Source organism: Saimiri boliviensis, chromosome 7 (assembly GCF_048565385.1).
Source record: "Saimiri boliviensis isolate mSaiBol1 chromosome 7, mSaiBol1.pri, whole genome shotgun sequence".
Lineage (NCBI taxonomy): Eukaryota > Metazoa > Chordata > Mammalia > Primates > Cebidae > Saimiri > Saimiri boliviensis.
The window spans coordinates 102,995,236-103,012,496 of record NC_133455.1 but is presented as its reverse complement, the minus strand read 5'-3'; the positions used below and the strand labels follow the sequence as shown (position 1 = coordinate 103,012,496).

The following is a 17,261-nucleotide window of genomic DNA, read 5'->3' as shown; positions in this document are numbered from 1 at the left end:
TAGAGACGCATATAAGAGTTAGCAGTAAGTATGCGTTTAAAACACAGAAGACCTGCTTCCTACAAACTGATTTTCTGTGTGTTGGTTCCCTTTAGGAAGTTGCATCTATGTTTAGTTTCAGCGAGGTAGAAACACGTTTCTTCTAAAAGCTGCGTTTGGACATTCCAGAGTGGATGGGAAAACAGGCTGTAAAGAGAAATACCTTGCTCTAAAACCAAAACGGAGTTATCTGGGAGAATGGTTGTCAATGTGTTTATTCAACTTCCAGAGATAAACTGATGTGTGTTTGCAGCAGTTCAGAAACCCTTTATTTGGAGAATGTAGAAACAGTCATTTCCAGCCCTAGAGACGCATATAAGTGTTAGCAGTAAGAATGCGTTTAAAACACAAAAGACCCTCTTCGTACAAACTGATCTTCTGTGTGTTGGTTTCTTTTAGGAAGTTGCATCTATGTTTACATTCAGCGAGGTAGAAACACGTTTCTTCTAATAGCTGCGTTTGGACATTCTAGAGTGGATGGGAGAACAGTGTAAACAGAAATACCTTGTTCTAAAACCAAAACGGAGGTATCTCGCAGAATGGTTGTCAATGTGTGTATTCAACTTACACAGTTAAACTGATGTGTGTTTGCAGCATTTCAGAAACCCTTTCTTTGGAGAATGTAGAAACAGTCATTTCCAGATCTAGAGATGTATATAAGAGTTAGCAGTAAGAATGCGTTTAAAACACAGAAAACCCGCTTCGTACAAACTGATTTTTGTGTGTTGGTTCTTTTTAAGAAGTTGCTTCTATCTTTGGATTCAGCGAGGTAGAAACACGTTTCTTCTAAAAGCTGCGTGATGACATTCCAGAGTGGACGGGAGAACAGGCTGTAAAGAGAAATATCTTGCTCTAAAACCAAAACGGAGCTATCTAGCAGAATGGTTGTCAAGTTGTGTATTCAACTTCCAGAGATAAACTGACGTGTGTTTGCAGCAGTTCAGAAACCCTTTCTTTAGAGAATGTAGAAACAGTCATTTCCAGATCTAGAAACGCATATAAGAGTGAGCAGTAAGAATGCGTTTAAAACACAGAAGACCCGCTTCCTACAAACTGATCTTCTGTGTGTTGGTTCCCTCTAGGAAGTTGCATCTATGTTTAGATTCACCAAGGTAGAAACACGTTTCTTCTAAAAGCTGTGTTTGGACATTCCAGAGTGGATAAGAGAACAGGCTGTAAAGAGAAATATCTTGCTCTAAAACCAAAACGGAGCTATCTAGCAGAATGATTGTCAATGTGTGTATTCAACTTCCAGAGTTAAACTGATGTGTGTTTGCAGCAATTCAGAAACCCTTTCTTTGGAGAATGTAGAAACAGTCATTTCCAGATCTAGAGATGCATATAAGAGTTAGCAGTAAGAATGCGTTTAAAACACAGAAAACCCGCTTCATAAAAACTGATTTTCTGTGTGTTGGTACCTTTTAGGAAGTTGCATGTATCTTTAGATTCAGCGACGTAGAAACACGTTTCTTCTAAAAGCTGCGTTTGGACATTCCAGAGTGGATGGGAGAACAGGCTGTAAAGAGAAAAACCTTGCTCTAAAACCAAAACGGAGCTATCTAGCAGAATGGTTGTTAATGTGTTTATTCAACTTCCAGAGTTAAACTGATATGTCTTTGCAGCAGTTCAGAAACCCTTTCTTTGGAGAATGTAGAAAGAGTCATTTCCAGATCTAGAGATGCATATAAGAGTTAGCAGTAAGAATGCGTTTAAAACACAGAAGACCCGCTTCCTACAAACTGATCTTCTGTGTGTTGGTTCCCTTTAGGAAGTTGCATCTATGTTTACATTCAGCGAAGTAGAAACACGTTTCTTCTAAAAGCTGCGTTTCGACATTCCAGAGTGGAAAAGAGAACAGGCTGTAAAGAGAAATATCTTGCTCTAAAACCAAAAGGAGCTATCTAGCAGAATGGTTGTCAATGTGTGTATTCAACTTCCAGAGTTAAACTGATATGTGTTTGCAGCAGTTCAGAAACCCTTTCTTTGGAGAATGTAGAAAAGTCATTTCCAGCCCTAGAGACGCATATAAGAGTTAGCAGTAAGAATGCGTTTAAAACACAGAAGACCGGCTTCCTACAAACTGATCTTCTGTGTGTTGGTTCCCTTTAGGAAGTTGCATCTATGTTTACATTCAGCGAGGTAGAAACACGTTTCTTCTAAAAGCTGTCTTTGGACATTCCAGAGTGGATGGGAGAACAGGCTGTAAAGAGAAATATCTAGCTATAAAACCAAAACGGAGCAATCTAGCAGAATGGTTGTCAATGTGTGTTTTCAACTTCCAGAGTTAAACTGATGTGTGTTTGCAGCAGTTCAGAAACCCTTTCTTTGGAGAATGTAGAAACAGTCATTTCCAGATCCAGAGACACATATAAGAGTTAGCAGTAAAAATGCGTTTAAAACACAGAAGAACCGATTCCTGCAAACTGATCTTCTGTGTGTTGGTTCCCTTTAGGAAGTTGCATCTATGTTTAGATTCACCAAGGTAGAAACACGTTTCTTCTAAAAGCTGCGTTTGGACATTCCAGAGTGGATGAGAGAACAGGCTGTAAAGAGTAATGTCTAGCTCTAAAACCAAAACGGAGCTATCTAGCAGAATGGTTGTCAATGTGTGTTTTCAACTTCTAGAGTTAAACTGATATGTGTTCGCAGCAGTTCAGAAACACTTTCTTTGGAGAATCTAGAAACAGTCATTTCCAGCCCTAGAGACGCATGTAAGTGTTAGCAATAAGTCTGCGTTTAAAACACAGAAGACCCGCTTCCTACAAACTGATCTTCTGTGTGTTGGTTCCTTTTAGGAAGTTGCATCTATGTTTACATTCAGCGAGGTATAAACACGTTTATTCTAAAAGCTGCCCTTGGACATTCCAGAGTGGATGGTAGAACAGGCTGTAAAGAGAAATACCTTGCTCTGAACCAAAACGGAGCTATCTAGCAGAATGGTTGTAAATGTGTGTATTCAACTTCCAGAGTTAAACTGATGTGTGTTTGCAGCAGTTCAGAAAACCTTTCTTTGGAGAATGTAGAAACAGTCATTTCCAGATCTAGAGACGCATATAAGAGTTAGCAGTAAGAATGCGTTTAAAACACAGAAGACCCGCTTCCTACAAACTGACCTTCTGTGTGTTGGTTCCTTTCAGGAAGTTGCATCTATGTTTAGATTCAGCGAGGTAGAAACACGTTTCTTCGAAAAGCTGCGTTTTGACATTCCAGAGTGGATGGGATTACAGGCTGTAAAGAGAAATATCTACCTCCAAAACGAAAATGGATCTATCTAGCATAATGGTTGTCAATGTGTATTTTCGACTTCCAGAGTTAAACTGATGTGTGTTTGCAGCAGTTCAGAAACCCTTTCTCTGGAGAATGCAGAAACAGTCATTTCCAGCCCTAGAGACGCATATAAGTGTTAGCAGTAAGAATGCATATAAAACACAGAAGACTCGCTTCCTACAAACTGATCTTCTGTTTGTTGGTTCCTTTTAAGTAGTTGCATCTATGTTTACATTCAGCGAGGTAGAAATACGTTTCTTCTAAAAGCTGCTTTTGGACATTCCAGAGTGGATGGGATTACAGGCTGTGAAGAGAAATATCTAGCTCTAAAACCAAAACGGAGCTATCTAGCAGAATGGTTGTCAATGTGTGTATACAACTTCCAGAGTTAAACTAATGTGTGTTTGCAGCAGTTCAGAAACCCTTTCTTTGGAGAATGTAGAAACAGTCATTTCCAGATCTAGAGACGCATATAAGAGTTAGCAGTAAGAATGCGTTTAAAACACAAAGAGCTGCGTTCTACAAGCTGATCTTCTGTGTGTTGGTTCCTTTTAGGAAGTTGCATCTATGTTTAGATTCAGCGAGGTAGAAACACGTTTATTCTAAAAGCTGCATTTGGACATTCAAGAGTGGATGGGATTACAGGTTGTAAAGAGAAATATCTAGCTCTAAAACCAAAACGGAGCTATCTAGCAGAATGGTTGTCAATGTGTGTATTCAACTTCCAGAGGTAAACTGATGTGTGTTTGCAGCAGTTCAGAAACCCTCTCTTTGGAGAATGTAGAAACAGTCATTTCCAGCCCTAGAGACGCATATAAGAGTTAGCAGTAAGAGTGCGTTTAAAACACAGAAGACCCGCTTCCTACAATCTGATCTTCTGTGTGTTTGTTCCTTTTAGGAAGTTGCATCTACGTTTACATTCAGCGAAGTAGAAACACGTTTCTTCTAAAAGCTGCGTTTGGATATTCCAGAGTGGAAGGGAGAACAGGCTATAAAGAGAAATAACTTGCTCTAAAACCAAAACGGAGCTATCTAGCAGAATGGTTGTCAATGTGTGTATTCAACTTCCAGAGTTAAACTGATGTGTCTTTGCAGCAGTTCAGAAACCCTTTCTTTGGAGAATGTAGAAACAGTCATTTCGAGACCTAGAGACGCATATAAGAGTTAGCAGTAAGAATGCATTTAAAACACAGAAGACCCTCTTCCTACAAACTGATCTTCTGTGTGTTGGTTCCTTTTAGGAAGTTGCATCTATGTTTACATTCAGCGAATAGAAACACGTTTCTTCTAAAAGCTGCGTTTGGACATTCCTGAGTGGAAGGCAGAACAGGCTGTAAAGAGAAATATCTAGCTCTAAAACCAAAACGGAGCTATCTAGCAGAATGGTTGTCAATGTGTGTTTTCAACTTCCAGAGTTAAACTGATGTGTGTTTGCAGCAGTTCAGAAACCCTTTCTTTGGAGAATGTAGAAACAGTCATTTCCAGATCTAGAGACGCATATAAGTGTTAGTGGTAAGAATGCGTTTAAAACACGAAAATCCCACTTCCTACAAACTGATCTTCTGTGTATTGGTTCCTTTTAGGAAGTTGCATCTACGTTTACATTCAGCGTGGTAGAAACACGTTTCTTCTAAAAGCTGCGTTTGGACATTCCAGAGTGGATGGGAGAACAGTGTAAAGAGAAATACCTTGTTCTAAAACCAAAACGGAGCTACCTAGCAGAATGGTTGTCAATGTGTGTATTCAACTTCCAGAGTTTAACTGATGTGTGTTTGCAGCAGTTCAGAAACCCTTTCTTTGGAGAATGTAGAAACAGTCATTTCCAGATCTAGAGACGCATATAAGACTTAGCAGTAAGAATGCGTTTAAAACACAGAAGAGCTGCTTATTACAAATTGATCTTCTGTGTGTTGGTTCTTTTAGGAAGTTGCATCTAAGTTTAGATTCAGCGAGGTAGAAACACGTTTCTTCTAAAAGCTACGTTTGGACATTCCAGAGTGGATGGGAGGACAGGCTGTTAAGAGAAATACCTTGCTCTAAAACCAAAACGGAGCTATCTAGCAGAATGGTTGTCAATGTGTGTATTCGACTTCCAGAGTTAAACTGATGTGTGTTTGCAGCAGTTCAGAAACCCTTTCTTTGGAGAATGTAGAAACAGTCATTTCCAGATCTAGAGACGCATATAAGAGTTAGCAGTAAGAATGCGTTTAAAACACAGAAGAGCTGCTTCCTACATGCTGATCTTCTGTGTGTTGGTTCCTTTTAAGAAGTTGCATCTATGTTTAGATTCAGCGAGGTAGAAATACGTTTCTTCTAAAAGCTGAGTTTGGACATTCCAGAGTGGATGCGATTACAGGCTGTAAGAGAAATATCTAGCTCTAAAACCAAAACGGAGCTACGTAGCAGAATGGCTGTCAATGTGTGTTTTCAACCTCCAGAGTTAAACTGATGTGTGTTTGCAGCAGTTCAGAAACCCTTTCTTTGGAGAATGTAGAGACAGTCATTTCCAGCCCTAGAGACGCATATAAGAGTTCGCAGTAAGAATGCGTTTAAAACAGAGAAGACCCGCTTCCTACAAACTGATCTTCTGTGTGTTGGTTCCTTTTAGGAAGTTGCATCTATGTTTACATTCAGCGTAGTAGAAACACGTTTCTTCTAAAAGCTCCGTTTGGACATTCCAGAGTGGAAGGGAGAACAGGCTGTAAAGAGAAATACCTTGCTCTAAAACCAAACGGACCTGTCTAGCAGAATGGTTGTCAATGTGTGTTTTCAATTTCCAGAGTTAAACTGATGTGTGTTTGCAGCAGTTCAGAAACCCTTTCTTTGGAGAATGTAGAAACAGTCATTTACAGATCTAGAGACGCATATAAGAGTTAGCAGTAAGAATGCGTTTAAAACACAGAAGAGCTGCTTTCTACAAGCTGATATTCTGTGTGTTGGTTCCTTTTAGGAAGCTGCATCTATGTTTAAATTCAGCGAGGTAGAAACACGTTTCTTCTAAAAGCTGCGTTTGGACATTCCAGAGTGGATGGGATTACAGTCTGTAAAGAGAAATATCTACCTCCAAAACGAAAACGGAGCTATCTAGCAGAATGGTTGTCAATGTGTATTTTCAACTTCCAGAGTTAAACTGATGTGTGTTTGCAGCAGTTCAGAAACCCATCTTCTGGAGAATGTAGAAACAGTCATTTCCAGATCTAGAGACGCATATAAGAGTTAACAGTAAGAATGCGTTTAAAACACAGAAAACACGCTTCATACAAACTGATTTTCTGTGTGTTGGTACCTTTTAGGAAGCTTCATCTATGTTTAGATTCCGCGAGGTTGAAACACGTTTCTTCTAAAAGCTGCATTTGGACATTCCAGAGTGGATGGGAGAACAGGCTGTAAAGAGAAATACCTTGCTCTAAAACCAAAATGGAGCTATCTAGCAGAATGGTTGTCAATGTGTGTATTCAACTTCCAGAGTTAAACTGATGTGTGTTTGCAGCAGTTCAGAAACCCTTTCTTTGGAGAATGTAGAAACAGTCATTTCCAGATCTAGAGACGCATATAAGAGTTAGCAGTAAGAATGCGTTTAAAACACAGAAGAGCTGCTTCCTACAAACTGATCTTCTGTGTGTTGGTTCCTTTTAGGAAGTTGCATCTATGTTTAGATTCAGCGAGGTAGAAACACGTTTCTTCGAAAAGCTGCGTTTCGACATTCCAGAGTGGATGGGATTACAGGCTGTAAAGAGAAATATCTACCTCCAAAACGAAAACGGATCTATCTAGCATAATGGTTGTCAATGTGTATTTTCGACTTCCAGAGTTAAACTGATGTGTGTTTGCAGCAGTTCAGAAACCCTTTCTCTGGAGAATGTAGAAACAGTCATTTCCAGCCCTAGAGACGCATATAAGTGTTAGCAGTAAGAATGCATATAAAACACAGAAGACTCGCTTCCTACAAACTGATCTTCTGTTTGTTGGTTCCTTTTAGGTCGTTGCATCTATGTTTACATTCAGCGAGGTAGAAATACGTTTCTTCTAAAAGCTGCTTTTGGACATTCCAGAGTGGATGGGATTACAGGCTGTGAAGAGAAATATCTAGCTCTAAAACCAAAACGGAGCTATCTAGCAGAATGGTTGTCAATGTGTGTATACAACTTCCAGAGTTAAACTAATGTGTGTTTGCAGCAGTTCAGAAACCCTTTCTTTGGAGAATGTAGAAACAGTCATTTCCAGATCTAGAGACGCATATAAGAGTTAGCAGAAAGAATGCGTTTAAAACACAAAGAACTGCGTCCTACAAGCTGATCTTCTGTGTGTTGGTTCCTTTTAGGAAGTTGCATCTATGTTTAGATTCAGCGAGGTAGAAACACGTTTCTTCTAAAAGCTGCATTTGGACTTTCAAGAGTGGATGGGATTACAGGTTGTAAAGAGAAATATCTAGCTCTAAAACCAAAACGGAGCTATCTAGCAGAATTGTTGTCAATGTGTGTATTCAACTTCCAGAGGTAAACTGATGTGTGTTTGCAGCAGTTCAGAAACCCTTTCTTTGGAGAATGTAGAAACAGTCATTTCCAGCCCTAGAGACGCATATAAGAGTTAGCAGTAAGAGTGCGTTTAAAACACAGAAGACCCGCTTCCTACAATCTGATCTTCTGTGTGTTTGTTCCTTTTAGGAAGTTGCATCTACGTTTACATTCAGCGAAGTAGAAACACGTTTCTTCTAAAAGCTGCGTTTGGACATTCCAGAGTGAAAGGGAGAACAGGCTGTAAAGAGAAATAACTTGCTCTAAAACCAAAACGGAGCTATCTAGCAGAATGGTTGTCAATGTGTGTATTCAACTTCCAGAGTTAAACTGATGTGTCTTTGCAGCAGTTCAGAAACCCTTTCTTTGGAGAATGTAGAAACAGTCATTTCGAGCCCTAGAGACGCATATAAGAGTTAGCAGTAAGAATGCGTTTAAAACACAGAAGACCCTCTTCCTATAAACTGATCTTCTGTGTGTTGGTTCCTTTTAGGAAGTTGCCTCTATGTTTACATTCAGCGAATAGAAACACGTTTCTTCTAAAAGCTGCGTTTGGACATTCCTGAGTGGAAGGCAGAACAGGCTGTAAAGAGATATATCTAGCTCTAAAACCAAAACGGAGCTATCTAGCAGAATGGTTGTCAATGTGTGTTTTCAACTTCCAGAGTTAAACTGATGTGTGTTTGAGGCAGTTCAGAAACCCTTTCTTTGGAGAATGTAGAAACAGTCATTTCCAGATCTAGAGACGCATATAAGAGTTAGTGGTAAGAATGCGTTTAAAACACGAAAATCCCGCTTCCTACAAACTGATCTTCTGTGTATTGGTTCCTTTTAGGAAGTTGCATCTACGTTTACATTCAGCGTGGTAGAAACACGTTTCTTCTAAAAGCTGCGTTTGGACATTCCAGAGTGGATGGGAGAACAGTGTAAAGAGAAATACCTTGTTCTAAAACCAAAACGGAGCTATCTAGCAGAATGGTTGTCAATGTGTGTATTCAACTTCCAGAGTTAAACTGATGTGTGTTTGCAGCAGTTCAGAAACCCTTTCTTTGGAGAATGTAGAAACAGTCATTTCCAGATCTAGAGACGCATATAAGACTTAGCATTAAGAATGCGTTTAAAACACAGAAGAGCTGCTTATTACAAATTGATCTTCTGTGTGTTGGTTCTTTTAGGAAGTTGCATCTAAGTTTAGATTCAGCGAGGTAGAAACACGTTTCTTCTAAAAGCTACGTTTGGACATTCCAGAGTGGATGGGAGAACAGGCTGTAAAGAGAAATACCTTGCTCTAAAACCAAAACGGAGCTATCTAGCAGAATGGTTGTCAATGTGTGTATTCGACTTCCAGAGTTAAACTGATGTGTGTTTGCAGCAGTTCAGAAACCCTTTCTTTGGAGAATGTAGAAACAGTCATTTCCAGATCTAGAGACGCATATAAGAGTTAGCAGTAAGAATGCGTTTAAAACACAAAAGACCCGCTTCTTACAAACTGATCTGCTGTGTGTTGGTTCCTTTTAGTAAGTTGCATCTATGTTTAGATTCCGCGAGGTAGAAACACGTCTCTTCTAAAAGCTGCGTTTGGACATTCCAGAGAGGATGGTAGAACAGGCTGTAAAGAGAAATACCTTGCTCTAAAACAAAAACGGATCTATCTAGCAGAATGTTTGTCAATGTGTGCATTCAACTTCCAGAGCTAAACTGATTTGTGTTTGCAGCAGTTTAGAAATCCTTTCTTTGGAAGTTGCGTCTATGTTTAGTTTCGGCGAGTTAGAAACACGTTTCTTCCAAAAAATGCGTTTTGAATTTTCAGAGTGATAGGTAGTTCAGGCTGTAATATCAAATATCTGGCTCTACCACAAAAAAGGAGCTGTCTACCAGAATGGTTTTCAATGTGTATATTCATCTTATAGAGTTAAACTGATGCGTGTTTGCAGCGGTTCAGAATCCCTTTCTTCGGAGAATTTAGAAACAATCATTTCCAGCCATATAATGGCATATAAGAATTAGCAGTAAGAATGCCTTTAAAACACAGAAATCTCTCTTCTTACAAATTGATCTGCTGTGTGTTGGTTCGTTTAGGAAGTTGCAACTATGTTTAGTTTGAGCGATTTAGAAGCACATTTCTTCCAAAAGCTGCGTTTGGACTTTCCAGAGTGAAAGTGATTTCAGGCTGTAATGTGAAATATCTGGCTTTAAAACAAAAGCGGAGCTATCTAGCAGTATTGTTGTCAATCTGTGCATTCAACTTACAGAGTTAAACTGACGTTTGTTTGTAACAGTTTTGAAACCCTTTCTTTGTAGAATATAGAAAGAGTCATTTCCAACCCTATAGTGGCGTATAAGAGTTTGCAGTAAGAATTCCGTCAAAACACAAAAGACCCGCTTCTTACAAACTGATCTGCTGTGTATTGGATCCTTTTAGGAATTTGCATCTATGTTTAATTAAAGCGAGTTAGAAACAGGTTTCTTCCGAAAGCTGCGTTTGGACATTCCAGAGTGAAAGGTAGTTAAGGCTGCAATGTGAAATATCTGGCTCCAAAACAAAAATGGAGCTATCTAGCAGAATGGTTGTCGATGTGTGCATTCAACTTACATAGTTAAACTGACGAGTGTTTGCAGCAGTTCAGAAACCCTTTCTTTAGAGAATGCAGAAAGAGTCTTTTCAAGCCCATTAGTGGAATATAAGAGTTAGCAGTAGGAATGCCTTGAAAACACAGAAGACCTGCTTCTTACAAACTGATCTGCGGTGTGTTGTTTTCTTTTTGGAAGTTACAACTATGTTTAGATTCAGCGAGTTAGAAACACGTTTCTTCCAAAAGCTGCATTTTGACATTCCAGAGTGAAAGTGAGTTCAGGCTACAATGTGTAATATCTAGCTGTAAAACAAAAATGGAGCTATATAGCAGAATGTTTGTCATTTAGTGCATTCACTTTACAGAGTTAAACTGATGTTTGTTTGCAGCAGTTCAGAAACCCTTTTATTGGACAATATAGAAACCGTAATTTCCAATGCTAAAGTGCCATATAAGAGTTAGCAGTAAGAATGCCTTTAAAACACAGAAGACCCACTTTTACAAACTGATGTGATGTGTGTTGGTTCCTATTAGGAAGTTGCATCTGTGTTTAGATTCAGCGAGGTAGAAACACGTTTCTTCCAAAAACTGCGTTTGGGCATTCCAGAGGGAAAGGAGTTCAGGTTGCAATGTGAAATACCCAGCTCTAAAACAAAAACGGAGCTATAGAGCAGAATGGTTGTCAATGTTTGCATTCAACCTACAAAGTTAAACTGATGTGTGTTTGCAGCAGTTCAGAAACCCTTTCTTTAAAGAATATAGAAACAGACAGTTTTAGTCCTATAAAGGCATATAAGAGTTAGAAGTAAGAAAGCCTTTATAACGCAGAAGACCCGCTTCTTACAAACTGATCTGCTGTTTGTTGTTTCCGTTTAGGAAGTTGCAACTATGTTTAGATTCAGCGAGTTAGAAACACGTTTTTTCCAAAAGCTGCATTTGGACATTTCAGAGTGAAAGGGAGTCCAGGATGTAATGAGAAATATCTGGCTCTAAAACCAAAACGGAGCTATCTAGCAGGATGGTTGTCAATGTGTGCATTCAACTTACAGAGTTATACTGATGGGTGTTTGCAGCAGTTCAGAAACCGTTTCTTTGAAGAATGTAGAAACAGTCATTTCCAGCCCTATAGTGGCATATTACAGTTAACAGTAACAATGCCTTCAAAACACAGAAGACCCGCTTCTTACAAACCAATCTGCTGTGTGGTGGTTCCTTTTAGGACGTTGGAACTATGTTTAGATTCAGCGAGCTATAAACACATTTCTTCTAAAGGCTGCGTTTGGACATTCCAGAGTGTATGGGAGTATAGGCTGTAATGAGAAATATCTGGCGCTAAAACAATAAAGGAGCTGTCTACCAGAATGGTTGTCGATGTGTGCATTAAACTTAGAGATTTAAACTGATGTTTGTTTCCAGCAGTTCAGAAACCCTTTCTTTGGAGAATGTAGAAACAGTCATTTCCAGCCCCATAGTGGCATATAAGAGTTAGCACTAAGAATGTGTTTAAAACACAGCAGACCAGCTTCTGACAAACTGATCTGCTCTGCGTTGGTTCCTTTTAGGAAGTTGCATCTATGTTTAGATTCAGCGACTTAGAAGCACGTTTCTCCTACAAGCTGCGTTTGGACATTCCTGAGTGGATTGGAATACAGGGGGTAATGAGAAATATCTGACTCTAAAACCAAAATGGAGCTATCTAGCAGAAGGGCTGTCGATGTGTTCATTAAACTTACAAATGTGAACTGATGTGTGTTTGCAGGAGTTCAGAAACCCGTTATTTGCAGAATGAATTTAACAGTCAATTATAGCCCTATAGTGGTTTACAAGAGTTAGCAGTAATGTTGGTTCCTTTTAGGAAGTTGCATCTATGTTTAGATTCTGCGAGTTAGAAACACGTTTCTTCTAAAAGCTGCGTTTGGACATTCCTAAGTCAATGGGAATACCGGCTGTAAGGAGAAATATCTGGCTCTAAAACCAAAACGTAGCTATCTAGCAGAAGGGTTGTCGATGTGTGTAATAAACTTACAAATGTGAACTGATGTGTGTTTGCAGCAGTTCAGAAACCCATTATTTTGAGAATGTAGAAACAGTCAATTATAGCCCTCTAGTAGTATATAAGCGTTAGCAGTAAGAATGCCTTTAAAACACAGAAGACCCGCTTCTTAAAAACTGATCTGCTTTGTGTTGGTTCCTTTTAGGAAGTTGCTTCTATGTTTAGATTCTGCGAGTTAGAAACACGTTTCTTCTAAAGGCTGCGTTTGCACATTCCAGAGTGGATGGGAATACAGGCTGTAATGAGAAATATCTGGCTCTAAAACCAAAACGGAGCTATCTAGCAGAATTGTTGTCAATCTGTGCATTCAACTTCCAGAGTTAAATTGATGTTTGCTTGCAGCAGTTCAGAAACCCTTTCTTTGGAGAATGTAGAAACAGTCATTTCCAGCCCTGTAGTGGCATATCAGAGTTAGCAGCAGGAATGCGGTTTATTTATTTATTTATTTATTTTGCTTGTTTGTTTTTTTTTTCACCCTGCAACTTTTTTATTGGTAATAAAAAAGTGTGAACCCATATTCTACAAACAAATTTTAAGGAGGATCAGAATTCTGTGGTCCCCTACCTTTCTAAATCTTGGTTCTATTAATAACATTGTATAATAAGAAAAATGTTATATATGGCAACTTGAACGTTTATTGTAAGCTGAGGAACAAGTTTGACCACGTGACCTGGAATGGCAGTTTAATTTTAGAAACAGTATTTGTTGAGCATATACAATATTTTAGAGCTTTGTTAAAATTAAAATCAACTACAATCAAAGACTGATGAGACCAACAGAATTAAGTGCTGGCCCAGAGGAAAAAGAGATTAGCTTGGCCTTGGAAATTCATGGACATCTCCATGGTTTCCTGTGGAAGATAAATTGGTGCCTAAAAGATGCATGAATGCAGTAGAGTTGAAGGAGGTATGTAATCAACTCAGGAGAAAGAAAAAACAGCATGAAGAAAAGTATTAATAAAGAAAATTTAAAGACATATACAGAGAATTATGAATAATCCAAACTGAATAGAGGCTAGAGTTAAAAGAACGAGGAGAAGATGATAAGGTTGGAAAAGATGATTGATCCTGAAATGGCAGAGGCCCCATAAATTCTAGGTAATTTTAAAATTATTCTGCATATAGTGGGGAGAAATATCTTTTTTGAACTTTAAAAAACTACTCTGTGATGGGAATGCAGAAAGTAGATTGGAAGATAAAGAACTACAGAAAAGGGTATTAAGTGACTACTGCATTGGTCTGGGTGAAAAGTCATAAAGGTCTGGAGTAAGGTAAGATAAATGGAAATGAATGAGAGACCACCTATTAAAGATGGGAGTGAGTGAATCAGCATCTTAGAGAGCTCAGTTTATGAAGATTATAAAGGTAGCAATTAAAAACTCTAAGACTGAGGAGACAGTATTTTATCTCAGATACTTTTTTCCCTTTCTTCTCTATCTCTCTTCTCTCTCTCTCTCTCTCTCTCTCTCTCCCTCTCTCTCTCTCTCCCTCTCTCTTATAACTACACAGAAGCAGATAATTGGACTTGGTCTAACAGAGCCATCACTTCTGACAATTGCAACAGTTCTCTGCAATAACGCTTGAAATGGCTAGTTGTTTGTCAAGAAGATGGCTATCAGGGAGAGTACAAAATATCACTTGGAGCCAACAGTGGTAATTTGCTCAGAGTTAACTTTTTTGATAAAAATAAAGAGTGTTTCTGTAGTTTTATCCTAGTAGACCCAAGAGAATTTTAAGGGCACCCCAGTTTGTTTTTCTATCCATTTGGTTTGTGCTTTGTTGCACATCAGTCAGAAATGACATTCTGTATTGACTATTCTGTTCAATTGAGTAAGACATGAAGACATGGAGCTTGGAAAACGGATATATATATATATATATATATATATATATATATATATATATATCCGACTCTTTAGGCTTTTGCCAAACTGCTAAAAGCTTATAACTTTTCTTCTACTCAGACCGTTAGAGTTAGAAGGCACCCTTAAAGATCACCTGGTCCAACCCCCTTCATTTTTCAGATGAAAAAGCAGAGGCCTCCGGACAAGGACCAAGATCTCATTAGTAGTCCATGGGGTGTGGAGTAGAGATTATGTGTAGAACAATTAGATTAATGATACTCTTCAACTCCCACATAATAAAGCAGACTCTCTCCTCTTGTGCCCATCTTCTCATGCAATCCAGTGCTCGGATGAAGAAGTCCTTGTGCAGCTGGTGCTAATCTCTCAAGATGGAGCACTGTTCAAGTGTCACTGACATCGATGTCCTGTCTTCGGCACTTTTACAACAGGTGAAACGAATACCATTTAGTTTGCGGCAAATCGTTGCAGCCAGCCACATAATTTCTACATTCTTTCTTTTTTTGGATTGGATATTTTGATGGAGATTTTCTAGTAATCCTTTTAAATCATTTTGTTCCTGAAAATGCGAAATGTAGTCAGGAGGCATCTTTTCCACAAATATCTTGTAATATTCTTGTAGAAGTTCAAAGTTTTCCTGATTAATACTTTCTTGCAAAGAGACATCTCCAAACCTCTCAGCCAGAGTTTGCTGTTCATTGATTCCAACATTAAAGAGTACTGGATACACATGAAGCAACTGTCCTTCTTTAATCTGTGGAGGAAACGACTCAAACATTCTGGCTGGAAGCTTGACCTCTACCATGTAATGTTCTCGTCTTCCTGTTATAACTGGCAACACATCACTAGATTTGGCTTCAATTATTTTAAATGTGACTTTCTTTAAATCGGAAATGCCAACAGCCATGTCCTCTAGCATTCCAATTTCATCGCTGTATGTGCTTAGCAGTCCTTCATATTGTACTATCAACCCCACTGTGTGAAGCTGCTGTAGGAAGCCTGGGTCATACAGACTTGTCTGTAATTTGATGATAAAACCACAAACCAATCCAGCAAGTGCTTGACTAAAGATGATGTCTCTTCTTAGCGTCAGCATCAGACACTGGGGCAAGCTGTATGCAAGTTCCTGAAGGAGCACAAACGTCAGGGACTGCTTGGCTCGGTTCACTACTTCTCCCATGCAGTCCTTCAGGGTAAGGATGAGGGGATACAACTGTTCATGCCAGTCCTCTCTTGGGTGAGAGGGGATGGTGTCTGCTAATGAAGGTTCCTTTTCTCCATCATTGCTGCTGCCACTGCCTTCACTGCCAACATCTCTTTCAATCAGTTTGTCCACCATAGCGATAATGCAGTTCAGGCTCTTCCCCACGTTGGCCCACACCCTATCCCACTCTTCCTCATCGTAGTCTGAATGATGTGGTATGGAGTCCTGTCTTCTCATCAGTGGGGGCTGGTCCTGGGGACTGCTCTCCTCTGTGCTGCTCTCAGGAGAGGGTGGCTTTTTAAGAATACCTCCTGGCCTTGCAGTGTAGAGGGCTAAAAGAGCACTCCTGACGAGTTGATCCTTGAAGGCATGTACAAAGAGCTCTGTTTTTTCTGAAAGCATCTTTAAAGAATTCTTCAAGCTGTCTAGAGAATGCTGGCTTGCAGAATTAAGCAGTAGGTCTGCATGCTATAAGAGGTTGTAGTTGATTGATGTTGCTGAGAACTTCTTTTGCTTTGGCTGTGTTTTCAGGTGAATAGTAAATAAACTGGTATCCAGTATTTCTTCTTTCTGTTTCAAATCTATGGAGTAGTTTCCACAGTCCACCATTCTTAAATCCCTGAAAATGGGCAGCTGGGGCTCCCACAGCGATGACATCGTAGAGAGCATCTTTCAAGTGAGGGCTGTGTACCTGCATTCTTTGCAGATGTAGATTTACTGGAACTAATTCTAATGTTTTCTCTCCTTTGCTGCTGCTTGATTTGAAAGAGAATCCTGTTTCCTTGCTAAGTTCTGTCAGAATGTCTTGGTACATATTCACCATTTGATCACAGTGAGTAAGGACGTCTTTTCGCAGATTGTCCCAATGTGGAGGAAGCTCACGAAGTTCTTTTATCTCCTGGTTTCAACACAAATCTTCTTTAATGCGTTTAAAACAAAGAAGACCCGGTTCTTACAAACTGATCTGCTATGCATTGGTTCCGTTTGGTAGTTGCATCTGTATTTAGATTCGGCGAGTTAGAAACACGTTTCTTCTAAAAGCTGCATTTGGACATTCCAGACTGGATGGGAGTACAGGCTGTAATGAGAAGTATCTGGCTCTAAAACAAAAACAGAGCTATCCAGCAGAATGGTTGTCAATGTGTGCATTCAACTTACAGAGTTAAACTGATTTGTATTTCAGCAGCTCAGAAAACCTTTCTCTGGAGAATGTAGGAAACGTCATTTCCAGCCCTATACTGGCATATCAGAGTTAACAATAAGAATGCGTTTAAAACACACAAGACCCGCTTCTTACAAACTGATCTTCTGTGTGGTAGTTCCTTTACCAAGTTGCAACTATGTTTAGATTAAGCGATTTAGAAACAAATTTCTTCTAAAAGCTGCCTTCGGACATTCCAGAGTGGATGGGAGTACAGGATGTAAAGAGAAATATCTGCCTCTAAAACAAAAAGGCATCTATCCAGCAGAATGGTTGTCAATGTGTGCATTCAACTTACAGAGTTAAACTGATTTGTATTTAAGTAGTTCAAAAACCTTTACTTTGGAGAATGTAGAAACAATCATTTAAAGCCCTATACTGGCATCTGAGAGTCAGCAGTAAGTGCGTTTAAAACACAGAAGACCCCCTACTTATAAACTGAACCGTGGTGTGTTGGTTCCTTTTAGGAAGTTGCAACTATGTTTAGATTCTGGAGTTAGAAACACATATCTTCTAAAATCTAGCTTTGGACATTGCATAGTGGATGGG

General features: G+C 39.2%; 1 pseudogene; it reads right to left on the bottom strand.

The window, feature by feature from the left end:
- Positions 1-14,509: 14,509 nt before the first annotated feature.
- LOC120363136 (inositol polyphosphate 4-phosphatase type II pseudogene) lies at positions 14,510-16,424 on the bottom strand (annotated as a pseudogene).
- Positions 16,425-17,261: the final 837 nt, after the last annotated feature.